The sequence below is a fragment of the Nannospalax galili genome, unplaced genomic scaffold, assembly GCF_000622305.1.
Source record: "Nannospalax galili isolate Female #2095 unplaced genomic scaffold, S.galili_v1.0 scaffold558, whole genome shotgun sequence".
Lineage (NCBI taxonomy): Eukaryota > Metazoa > Chordata > Mammalia > Rodentia > Spalacidae > Nannospalax > Nannospalax galili.
Window position 1 is genome coordinate 462,986 of NW_008340850.1, and position 13,352 is coordinate 476,337.

At 42.8% G+C, this 13,352-nt stretch overlaps 1 protein-coding gene across 2 annotated transcripts in view; it reads right to left on the minus strand.

Moving 5' to 3' along the window:
• Positions 1-7,534, minus strand: part of LOC115070821 (zinc finger protein 90 homolog) — a 38,524-nt gene extending 30,990 nt beyond the window's left edge. For both annotated transcript variants that reach the window (XM_029564822.1, XM_029564823.1), the window contains exon 1: positions 7,376-7,534. The gene's annotated coding sequence lies outside the window, so the exon portion shown is untranslated. The remainder of the gene's footprint in view (positions 1-7,375) is intronic.
• Positions 7,535-13,352: the final 5,818 nt, after the last annotated feature.

Genomic DNA, 13,352 nt, shown 5'->3' on the forward strand with positions numbered 1-13,352 from the left:
ACTGTTTTATGTTGTGAGATTAATATTAACATCATATCTTGGGGATAAGAAATGGAAAGATTGTGGTTTAATAGCAGTGTTTGTGTATCAAGATGAAAAGGGTCAATTGTGCTGAATAGCGTCAGTATTCAACACCTGGGTGGATGATGCCTCAATTGAGGCATTACTTTCATTGGATTGGCCTGTGGGCACATATGTGGGGCATTTTCTTGATTGTTGAGTGATGTGGGAGGACTCAGCCCACTGTGGGTAGTGCCACTCTTGGGCAGGTGGTCTGGTGTTATATAAAAAAGCAGGTTGAGCACAGGCCAGGGGAATAAGCCGGTAACCAGCATTCCTCCATGGTCTGTGCTCCAGGTTCCTGCTCTGAGTTTCTACCTTGGATTCCCTTGATAATGCACTGTGATCTTTAAGCTCAATAAACCTTTTCCTCCCCAAGTTGGTTTTGGCCAGTGTTTTTATCACAGCAATAGAAAGTAACTAAGGGGATGGAGAGTTGGCTCAGTAGCTAAGAGCACTGACTGCTCTTGCAGAGGATCTAGGTTTGATTCCCAGCACCCACATGGTAGCAATAAGTATTTAATGAGTGATTTATAGTTGACTATTACTCTGTTTTTGAAGTGATTCTAGCCCTGGACAGTGAATATTGTTGAAAGGGAGAGCTGGGAATAGACCATTCTTCCCTCAATACCAGTTGAACAGGGAAAAACAACAACTTAGTCTTTCCCAAATACTACAAGCACTTCCCCAAACTGAGGGATATTTGGAGACACAAACTTGACTTAACAGACCTTAACATGTATGAGAGAATGCATGAAATAGGGCCGGTGGGGGGAGCTACAGGGTGGTGCAGATAAGAGAGGGTGTCTAAATATGACCAGGATGTATTTTATGAAATGCACAAAAATACAATAATTTTTTTTTAAAGTATCTTGGGGGCACCATGAAAAGACCAAAGCTATAAATTTCTGGTTTCAGAAAAGAACTCCATGTCAAGGGCATATTCTCAATAACATCAGATAAGAAAACTTCCTGAAAGTAGAAGAGAGGCCCGTCAAATTACAAGCACATGCAACATTAAACAGACATGGCCAAAAGACAAACTCTGAACATTATAATTAAAATACTAAATCTACAGAACAATGTATATCTAGAGTTACAAGAAAAATACCAAGTCACATAAAAAGGGCAGACCCATCATTGTAGCAGTTGATCTCTCAACAGAAACTGACAGCCAGAAGAGCATGGGATGGTGTACTTCAAGTTCTGAAAGGCCAGAACTTCCAACCCAGATCATTACCTCAGAAAAATGATCACAACTGATGGAGAAATAAAATGATCTCATGATAAAACCAAGCTAAAGGAATTTTTGATCATGACTACACCAACTCTACTGAGGATACGGGGAAGAAATTCTTCCAATTGAAGTCAATGACAAAAACATCAAAAGGCTACCAAGAAAAAATAAAAGAGCTACTACAGTAGTTTAGAAAAAGAGAATTAGGCTGGGCATGGTAGGGCATGCCTCTAATCCTAGCACTAATCCTAGCATACTGGAGGCAGAGGCAGGGGGATCTCTGTGAGATCAAGACCAGCCTGGTCTACATAGCAAGTTCCAGACCAGATTGGGGGGGAGGGGAAAGAGGGAGAGAGGGAGGGAGGGAGAGAGAGAGAGAGAGAGAGAGAGAGAGAGAGAGAGAATGAATTAGGATAATACGTTTAAAAACATGACAGGAATGAATGCAACTTTTAATAATAACGTTGAGCATTAATGGTCATAACTCCACAATCAAAACACAGAGACTAACAGACTAGATGGAAACCAGAATACAACTGAGCATGGTGACACAATTTCAGCACACAGGAGGCAGAGGCAAGCAGATCTTTGTGACTTCCAGGTCAGCATGTTCTACATAGCAAGTTTCAGGCCAGCCAGGGCTACATAGTGAGACCTTCTGTATTAAAAGAAAACAAAACGCCAGGCATGGTGGTGCATGCCTTTAATCCCCAGCACTTGGGAGGCAGAGGCAGGTGGATCTCTGTGAGATCAAGGTCAACCTAGTTTACATAGTGAGATTCAGGCCTGATAGAGCCATGAGAGACCCTGTCCAAAAAAAAAAAAAAAATCAATTTTCTATCTCTGAGAAACATACCTCATCATCAAAGAAGACAGAATCTTAGGTGAAGGATAAACACGGCATTCTTCTTAAGAAAATAGAACGAAGAACAAAGCAGGCAGCAAATTTATAGTATCTGACAAAATAAACTTCATAGCAAAATTAGCTAAGAATGATAAAGATCACTTCCGACTCTCTAAGGGACCGATTAATCAAGAGGACATTACAATTTAAACTTATATGCATTTAAAACAGATGAACACTGGGGCTGGAGAGATGGCTCAGCAGTTAAGAACACTAGCTATTTTTGCAGAAGACCCAGGTTTGAATCCAGCACCCACATGGCAGCTAACAACTGTCCGTAACTCCAGTCCCAGGGGATCCGACAGCCTCTTCTGTCCTCCGCGGGCACTGCACGACACGGGTGCACTTACCTACATGCAGGCAATACACACATACACATAAATAAATAAATAAATAAATAAATAAATATTAAAAAAACTAACAGATGAATATAATGTCATAAAACTGTAAGATATATATAAATAAAAAACTATACATATATGTATATATTATATATGAGCATACATATGCATGCAAACATTAGAGAGATATGTATCAATGATTAAGAAGATTTTTATAAGAACTTAGGAAAATAAAAACTATGATAGGACTAACAAAAAAAACCCTGTAAGATATAAAGTCATAGACTAATCCTAACACAGTAAGAGTGGGTGATTTCAATATTGGCTCTGACCAATATACAGGTCTTTCTGACAAAAAATGAAGAGAAACATCAAAATTAGAGGACATTATATATCAAATGAACTTAGACATAAAAACATTCTACCCAAATATTACACAAGACGTATTTTTCTGAGCAATGCATGAAAACAACAAGAGAAATCACAGAATATACAGAAAATCACAGACATTAAACAACACAATACTGAATTATGAGGTCACTGAAGGAAACAAGAAGTAACTTTAAAGATTCTTACAATGACTTAAACAGAAGGTTCAACATATTCAAACCTAAGAGGGAAGATTACAGGTGTAAGTGCCTACAGTATAAAACCAGGGAAGTCTCAAATAAACCAGTGATGAACCTTGGGACCTCAGAAAAACAAGAACAAATCAAAACTGAAAAGCAGTAGATGTAAAGAAATAATTAAGATAAGGCCAGAAATTAATGAAGTAGAAACATAAAAAAGGACAAAGACTCAATGGAATAGTTGGCTCTTTGAAAAGATAAAGAATGAAAAACCTTTAGCCTAAGAAACCAAAAAATATAAAAAATAAAAATTAATAAAATTAGAGCTGAAAAGGGAGCCATAACAACAGATACCTATGAAATTCAGAAAATCATGACCATACATTTTAAAAACCCACATTCGGAGCTGGAGAGATGGCTCAGTGGTTAAGAGCACGGACTGCTCTTACACAGGACCTGGGTTCAGTTCCCAGCAGCCATATGCCAGCTAACAACTGTCCATAACTCCAGTTCCAGGAGATTCAACACCCTCTTCTGACCTCTGTGGGCACTGCATGACACTGGTGCACTTACATGCAGGTACTACACTCATACACATAAAAATAATAAAAAAATTCTAAAAAACCTATATTCAATGAAACTGGAAAACAAAAAATGGATATATTTCTAAACTCAGAAACCTATGAAAATTAAAACAAGATGAGATAAATAAATCTGCAACAAGCAGTGATATTGATTTTATACACATATATATATATATATATCTCCATCCCAACTAGGAAAAATCAGGTTTAGATTGATTCATTGCAGAATTCCACCAGATCTTCAAATACATCGCACATTATACCAAACATTTTATGAAACCAGTATTAGGCTGGTATGAAAAGATACAACAAAAAACAAAATCATAGAGCAATCACCCTGATGAACATAGATACAAAAAACTCAGTGACAGCTCTACCGACTGAATTCAGTATCACAGCAAAAAGATCATGTAGTTATGTTCAAGTTGATTTCATTACACATGAAGTAATAGTTCAACTATAGATTAGTAAATGTAATTCATAGCACAAGTGGACTCAAAGAATTCATATGATGATGTCAATAAAGACAGAAAAAGCCTTTTATTATATCCAACATCCTTTCACAATAACAGCCCTGGAAATGGTAGGGATGAAGGGAGCATACCTTAACATAATAAAGGCTGCATATCACAAATTTACAGCTAGCATCATGCTCAACAAGGAAAAACTCAAAGCACTGCCCCTAAGACAAGAACAAGACAGGATGTGCACTCTGTCTACTGCTATTCAACAGAGCAGTGAGACAAGACAAGGAAATAGATACAGTAATGAAAGAAGCCAAAGTATCCCTGTTTGCAGATGATATGATTCTATACATTAGAGACCTTAAAGACTCCACCAGAAAAATGCTAGAACTGAATGTGGCAGGATACAAAATTAACATACAGAAATCTATTAATAGAGTTCCAATGGACCAATGAAAATTGTACTGAGAAAGAAACCAGGGAAACAATCCCATTTCCAATTGCCTAGAGGTGAAAAAACAGCTGGTAATACACCTAAGCGAGGAAATGAAAGGCCTGTACAACAAACCTTTTATGACACTGAAGGAAAACAAAAACAAAAACTGAAGACACTAGAAGCTGGGTAAACCACGCTCATGGATAATCACTGGTGTTAAGAATGGCCATTCTGTGGGGCATAGTGCACACTGTGGATCTCTGTGAGTTCAAGGGCAACCTGGTCTATATAGCAAGTTTCAGGCCATCTGGTGCTACAAGGAGACGCTGTCTCAAAAAAGACCAAAAAAAGAATGGCCATTCCACCAAAAGCAATTTATAGATTCAATCTAATTCTGAAAAATTTTCAAGTCATCCTTCCTAGGCATAGAAGAAATATGATCTTAAAATTCATATGGCACAATAGAGCCTAAATAGCCAAAGCAATTCTGAACAGAAGCAATACTGCACGATCTGTCTCCATACCTGATTTCAAGTTATACTACAGAGCCACAGAGGTAAAAACAGAACATAACGGGCACAAAAAGAGACACAATTATCAATGGAATAGAGAACCCAGACATAGGTCCATTCAACTACAGCCACCTGATTTTTGACAAAGACATCAAACACACACACTGGAAAACAGAAATTATCCTCCATAGCCATGTGCCTGGCTCTTCTCTTCACTCTCATGAAGAAGGACATAATCATATAGGTCAGAAATCCCAGTTATATAGAAGGTCAAGGCAGGAGGACCTAAATTCAAGAACAGCATGGGCAACAGATTAAAAAAATAATATAGTACAGACATTTTTACACATTATGTTTACACATAATGTTTACACATATTATATGTACATACATAAAACAAAAATATAAATGTGTAAAATTATATATATGTATATGTGTATAGATAGACAAATAGATTTTGAGATACAGTGTTCACAAGAGTTTCAGAAAAGAAAACTAGAGACACCAATCTGGTCCTGAGGCTGGTGATCACAGAGCTGTCATGTGGAATGGGACTAAGGTGTTTGTCTCTTCTTTACCAGCAATCCTTTGGTGGCAATGGGGAGTGGGGGTGGGGGACGCTGGGGGAGTGGGATGGGGATCTCATTGCTCCAGATGACAACAGTTCCAACAGTTCAGCCAGTGGCAGGGCTCCTAGCAAAACCATCTTTCCATTCTGCCCTCTGGCCACAAGCAAGCCAGATGCACTGTGGCAGCTATATAAGAGAATCTGGTGGCCTTGGGCACTAAGCTCAGCCACACTGCCAAAACCAATGGCTCGCTGCCATTCTACATAGGCACACTGACAGGGCCTCCTATTCAGCACTGTTCTCTATCCCTTTGAGGCTCCTCTGAGCCTAGAACAGACACAAGCTTCTCTGGTCCTTTGAGAAGAAGGTGGCAGGCATAGAGAGTCATCCACCTGAGCCCCACCCCTAGACCTCAGCCTCCCTTTCTGTTCAGTGGTCCGACCCCACCCCTCTCCTAAGCCATGCCTTACTCTTGCTTTGTCCCACTAAACAGGGAGACAAAAGTGACATGGCTCCACTCTCCAGAAGAACGAACTGAGCTGTAAGCAAGGGATTGGCTTCTCTGAACTTCCACAAAGGAAGGTGATTGGGATAGAACCCAAGGCTCTGCACCTTTCAGGAACATGCTGCTCTACCCCTAAACTCTTGGTAACTGGTTTTCTGCTCTTTGAATTAGTTTGACAAAGTTTTACTAATTTACCCATGTTGGCCTTGAAATCACTCTGTAGCCGGGGGTGTTCTCAACATGCCTGACGTGCTGGTAAGATCTGAACCCAGGTCTAGTCCCCCTTCCCTTCTTCTTGTAAAGAGGGTACTGAAGGGCACATTCAGAGAGAATAGGGAGAAGAGGTGAGGCCTCTGTGCCCAACCTGAGTTGAACACCTACCTGGGTGAGGCCCTACCCATTCACTCCCAGACCAGGCCTTCAGTCCCAGATGCCACGGAGATCACAGAGTCAGAGATGGGGAGAGAAAAGGGGCCTAAGAAGTAAGAGTGGTAATTCAGGTCTACAAACCCCAGCACTGAGGAGGCTAAGGCAGGTCGACTGCCAGCCTGAACTACATAGCGAAACGTTAAGAGAGGGAGAGAGGGAGGAAGAGAGAGATAGGAAAAAGACAGTCAGAAACGGAAATAGTTGGGAGGGAAGCTTCTACTCGAGGTCTCCCAGCGAGGAAGTGGGAACATAAGGATGGAGGTCTGGGGTTGCAGAAATGCTTTATGAAGAAGAGGGGTGGTGAGAGTCAAAGAAGCTAGACAGAAGAGAAAACATCCCACTTAGATCACCGGAAACAGGAGGTCGCAGAGACTCTGAGGACGCAGACTCCAAGGTAGCCGGCCAGTGACCCAAGCCAGAGGGTGGCAGCGGCTGCAGAAGCGGGATGAAGGATGAGCCGGCTCGGATCCCAGGCTCAGGGAAACCCGCACAGTGGGAGCAGCGGGTCTCAGTTATCCCGGGGACTTAAGTCTCCACTGTCCCGCAGCCGCGAGACGCCCGGCCGCGCAGCCTGAGCACCCCATGGACACAGTGCGCAGGCCTCGGACCCGGGCCGTGACCGCTTCCATCCGCCCTCCCCCCGCGGTCTTCGGATCCCCCCCCCCCACCTGCGGCTCCACCCGGGGCGTCCCCAGCGCGGCCCTGGCCAGACTAGCGCAGCCACTGCCAGTCCCGGCTTCCTCCCGGTCCACACGCCGCACTTACCATGTCTGGATCGCGACGACCAGCTCCTCACTACCAGTCTCCACAGAGCAGCGAGTCAGGAGGTAGCAGAGCCCGCGGCAGAGATCCCGGGACTCCTGGGAAGAGAAGGAAGCTGGCCACCGGCTCAGGGACTGTGGGAAACTGGGTTCAAACGATAAGGCTAAAGAGATGGGGAAAGCCCGCCTTCCTCTTGTGACTGCCAGGCCCCACGACACCACCTCTGATTGGACAGGCGTTCACAAGCCACCGCGTCACACACTGATTGACGGGAAAGAGCACCAATCCCCGAGGAAAGGAAAAAAAAAAAAATCCACGTTCTCTGCAGTTATTCTAAGGCCGGTTGTCCAGTGCAAGAACCTAGCCCAAAGTGAACTTTTATTTATTTATTTACTTATTTTTGAGACAGTCTCCTTGTAGCTCCAGCTTGCCTGGAACTTGCTATGTAGACCACGTTGGCCTTGTTCTCACAGAGATCCTCCTGCCCCTGCTTCCGGAGTGCTGGGATTAAAGGCACATGCCACCCAGAAGCTCTGTATCAGCTCATGGATTGTAAGTATGTTATTCACAAAAGTAAATACATGACAAGTTTTTAAATCTTCCACTAAAATTTTCAAAGTCTACTCTTGAGGAGGTAGCCTGAACTTTGAAATGGGAAGAAATCTCCTAAAACAGCATTGTGAGATACAAATAATGAGGCAGAAATGTAAAAATTTAAATTTTAGATTAGTGTTAGATAAAAGCCGGACAGGGAATAGCCACAGAAAACATAGGAAGACTCTGGTAAAGCAAAGCTTATTTCTTAGGATTTCTGGTGGCTGGCAGCTCAGCTGAGGAGAGAAAGGCAACCAGCAGCCTGCTGACTGCTAAGTTCTTATAGGGAGTTGGGGAATGTGGAAGGTGGCAAAAATAATCTTTACAGTTTCAAGGGAAGTAGCCTGAACTGAGACAGCTCTTACATCATTGGGTCTGGGTGCAGAGACCTGTTTATCTTCCAAAATTATATGGGGAACAGCTTTGTGCTGAGACAGCTCTAAGTGTAGCTGTCTGGCCAGTTCCTGTTTTGCAAGGGAACCCTCATGGCCTGTCTTGTGAGGCTTTTTTATACTGGGAGAGGGTCATCTGCAGACCTGGACTCCCGCCTTTCCTGTTACAGGAATGGGGGCATCGTTTTCTCATCATGGCTACTTCCTGCTGGTCAAGGTGGATGTGGGGAAAGGAAGGCTGGAGTCAGGGTCCAGTCAGGCAGCAGGGGTCTCCAGCTTGTGCATCTGGACAAAGTCCTCAGTGGCCCACAGACATTTATACATATGTGAGGGAAAGGAAAATAACAGTTGGTTAAAACTGGTATGAGTTAGTTGTATCCGGCCCTGAAAATATCTGAAGAGGCAAGGAGTAATGGTTAGCACCAGAGTGATAGAGATCAGGGGCCCAAATAAGGGCAGAAGCCAGGGAGTCAGTCCTGAAAAGATATCCCTTTGGGGTGACTGCTGGTACTGGGAAGTTCTAAGTGAGAAATCCTTGACGACCTGTTGGAGGCATTTTATGTTGTGTTCAACCGTATTTGATTGGTTGACATAATAACAGCATTTCTTGTCCAAGAAAATGCAGGTACCTCCATTTTCTGCAGTTAAGAGAGCCATGGCTTCCCTTTTCTGGAGGGCAACTTTGGCTAGGGAGGGCAGTTGCTGTTGTAAGATCTGGATTGACTGGGCTGTTGTTTCCATTGCTGTAGTAAGTTCCTTCTTGAGGTTCTGGATCTCCTGAGAGAGGTGTTGGGCTGAGAGCAAGTTATGTCCCAGGCTCCCTGCTGTGAATCCTGTGGTGGCTATGGATGATACCAGGCTGATTCCTACCAGCACTGTTAGAGTAGCTGACCTTTTTGCTCTGCTCCTTTTTGTTTCTGTGGAGAGAGACTCATGCACCTCTCCTGAGGTGTGCAGTGTTAAGCTAGGTATGAGAACAACTGGAGTGTAGGTATAATTGACTGGTGGGGAGATACAGGAATATATCTTGGAGGAACAAAGGAAAAGTAGCCCTGGGGCTAGACCAGTATTGCCCTGATTGTATCATTGTGGATGGAGGAGTGGGGGCAGTTAGAGACTTAAGCCTAATGTCTGGGAAGTTCAATCCTTTGAACTCTTAAAGAAATACTGATCATTTTAATTTTTGGTTATACTTTCCTTTCAGGTGTTTAAGACAATACAGTTGGCCCAAATAAACCAATTCATTTTTACTCTTAAGGTCTTTTAAGGAACTGTTTCTCAGGGGTCACATGGGCTTGGGAGGAGCCCCTGGCTCCTTTCTTTTACAGTTCCATCTATGTGATGACAAGTCACAGGTCCTACTTGACCATAGCTGGCTTCACTTGGAAGCATGGAGGAAATGTTTCCTCGGTGTTGACTCTCAGTAGAATGGACACTGGTTCAGGTCCATCTGGTGGGGTCTCCATGGCCTCCCTGAACAAGATGTCAGGTGACTCCTCACAGTTATGGGACATTTTGTGAAATGCTCCATAGTCCCCTGGAACTTAGTTGACCTAGGAGGGCAAGGAACAAAAACTGTCCCTTTAAGTCTCTCTGACCAGATTAGTATAGGCCCCAAAGTCTGGCTATTAAACACCCAAGAAGATTAGTTACAGCAATCTGGTACTTTTAATTATCATGTGTTATGTAGATAAAGCCTGGGAAAAACCCATTTTTAGATAAAATTTTATTAGACATCCCTAAAATAGTTGACTAAACTATGACCTTAGCCTGGGGATACTAAGCAAGGCTTACACCCTTCTAAGGTTTTAGTGTCAAACCAATGTTTGAGTACATCAAAGTTTTCCTGGGGGAACTGATGAATTCACTGAGCCTACTTACAGAGATGATTGAGGGACTGCTGAGGTGTATGAGTGACCTGAGAGTATTTGCACTGGTTGTTGACTTTTTTTTTTATAACCTCATGGGTCAAATCCTCTCTTTGCAGCCTTTGCCTTCCCAAGATTATATACTATAATCCTTTTCAAATGTAGGAGATCATTTGTAATTAGGGAAGAATTACGTACAGGTGGCTTAGAAGCATGGCTGAATACTCAGGTGAGGGTCCAATGATCCTGCTTACCCCTCCTTTAATGAAGGAACATAACTGTCAACAGGCCCAATTGTGATGATTTTAGTAAGTAGACGCAGCTGAAGTCATGAAGATGGTAGTTATTTGACTTAGGAGTGATGTGCAGCATCATCTTAAAAAAGAACATGAACTCCAAATTACACACATAAGATAATGTAATTAATACTATCCATTTACACACGGTGCTTTATAAGTTTCCAGATAAACCTTACAGAAAACATAAAACCATTAATAATTTTTGTTATTTTATGTAGTTTAGAGAATGGTTTACCAAAAACTTGCTTTGGTTTTGAAGAAATGTAAACACTGGATAGAGAAAAGTAATTGGTACATTAAAACATTATCAAATTGAAGTTCACAACCTCTAGTATAATCAGTTAAGGAAAACTATGTTATAACCCTCCTCAGACAAACTTTTCAAATATAATTATATCTGAAAGTCCTGGTTGCTTTAAGGACTTGAGAAGACAAGTCAAGGGAGTGAGAGCCTCAGGCTTAGACTGAGGGGTTCCCATAGTGACAGATTAAATAGACAACTATAAGAAAATGGATGAGAAACTGAGTAAATAGGTAGAAGGAGATGATGAGGATTCTCTCACCCTGAGAGGTGGAACTGGGGACGCCAGTAAGGATGCCCGGTAGAAAGGTGACAGAAACAAGGAATAGAAGAGCAGGAGGAAGAGGGAGAAGGAGATACATGAACTGTTGGATGTGTCAAATAGGTATGTGTGGAACCAACATGCAGAAAGGAGTCCCCTTCTACTGGAGGCCCGAGGAGTGGTCCCAGTCTACTGGAGGTAGCGTTCTACAAACACCAGGGAGGTGTGCTCACCATAGAGGGGACAGAGCAGGTTCCTGTCCTGGACAGGCAAGGTGTGTTCCTGCCCTGGAAACAGCATCCTGTCACCAGTAAAAGGAATGAATTTTTCAGCACACTGGTGTGTCCTTTGGACTCAGTTTGAAAAACTCAACTGACAGTGAATGTGGTATGACCAGGTGGAGGAGGAAGACAGAGTACAAGAAAAGAGATGGGAAGAGAGACAAGGAGAGTAAGAAAGAAGGGGAATTGGAGAGAAAAGAAGAGAGAGAGAAAGAGAGAGAAAGAGAGAGATATTTTAAGAGCAGTGGGTGGGGAAAGAGGAAAGATGGAGAGGAACTTAAAATTAACTTATATATTTTTGTTCCAGGAACCATTTTGTAGATAAGGATTAAAGAGAGAATATTTTGTCCTGAAAAAAATATTTTTGTGTTAATTCAACAGTTTTAGTTTGTATGAAACCTCAGTTGAGTCAATATGATACTGAGTAAATTAATTTTAAGAAACACAAATTTATGTTGACTGTGTACACATATCTAATTATATATGAGATAGATTTTAATAACTAAGATGTTGTAATTATTATTTTGAGAATGTGGTTTATTATTTTTAAACTAAAACACATTTGAAGTAGACAAATTAAATGAATACACCTTAAAACATCTTGAAAATAAACTAAAACAAAAAAAGATATTGAACAAATAGGACTTTGTATAACCAGTTTAGATGTTGTTTTGTATAGGTATTCAGCATTTGAAAGTTTTGTGAAACACTTAATAAACTTGGAGACACTGTTTAATAGATTTTAAAATAATTAGGGTACCCATTTATAAGGCCTTTGAATGTATCATCAAAATATTTATAAATTTGTACATGTGTATTTTCATTAGGCATGCCAAAAATAAAACAGATAATTTTTGTGTATAAAAAACAATGAGAAAAGAGCTAAAATGGCCATAGTTCAAAAATTGTTTTGACACAAACAATACATGAAAAAAAATATCACAGACACATATAACACAATCACATGAAATCTAGGTGCACCAAAGAGTAGAAGAAAGCTTGTATCTCTAGTTCTTTAATATTTAAAATATTAGTGGTACCCACAAGCCTCTCTCTCTGGGGTAAGTTGATTGGGCCCTCTGCCCCTTGACTCCCCCAGCCTCACTCACCCTCCCATCACCCCTACCGGTCTCTCCTCCTAGCCTGGGTCCTGTCCCATTCCTTGTCTTGGTGCCCCAGACACCTGGGGAAACACCACTGCTGCCTGATCCTTTGCATCCAGACCAACTCAGTTCCTTCTCAGGTCCCCAGGTGCACTGCTTCTGGGCCTGGCCCTGCCCTCATCTCCCTCTGCTTCCCTGGGCCTGCAGGACCCACAGGCCTATCTCTGACAGGCAGGCCTCTCTCTCCTGGGTAGGTTGGTTGGGCCCTCTGCACCTTGACTCCCCCAGCCTCGTTCACCCTCCCATCTCCCCCGCTGGTCTCTCCTTCTAGCCTGGGGCTTGTCCCATTCCTGGTCTTGGCACCCCCAGACACCTGGGGAACCACCACTGCTGCCTGATCTTTTGCATCCAGACCAACTCAGTTCCTTCTTGGGTCCCCAGGGGCACTCTGGGCCTGGCCCCGACCTCACCTCCCTTTGCTTCCCTGGGTCTGCACAACCTGCCAGCCTCTTTCCTGGACACTGGGGCTAAACTTTCCTCTTCCTGGTCCTTTGCATCCAGACCAACCCAGCTCCTCAGTGCAGTCCTGAGGGGCCCTTGGGGCCACCTCCAGCCCCCATCTTCCTTTGCATCTCTGGGTGGCACAGCCGCCAGCTGCCCTAGACCAGCATCTTTCTTGGTCCTGGCTCCCAGGCCAGGCCGCCCGCAAATACCTGAGGCCAAAATCTATCCTGGAAGAATCCAGACCTTAGGAGAAAGCCTGAGAACATCTGATCCTCATCTGACTTGGGCCTCTGTGGGAACTCCTGAAGACGAAAGCAATCCAGCAACTCCAGTATAAAATCAAAAGAGAGAACCAGAAGCTTAGAGGAACCAGCTT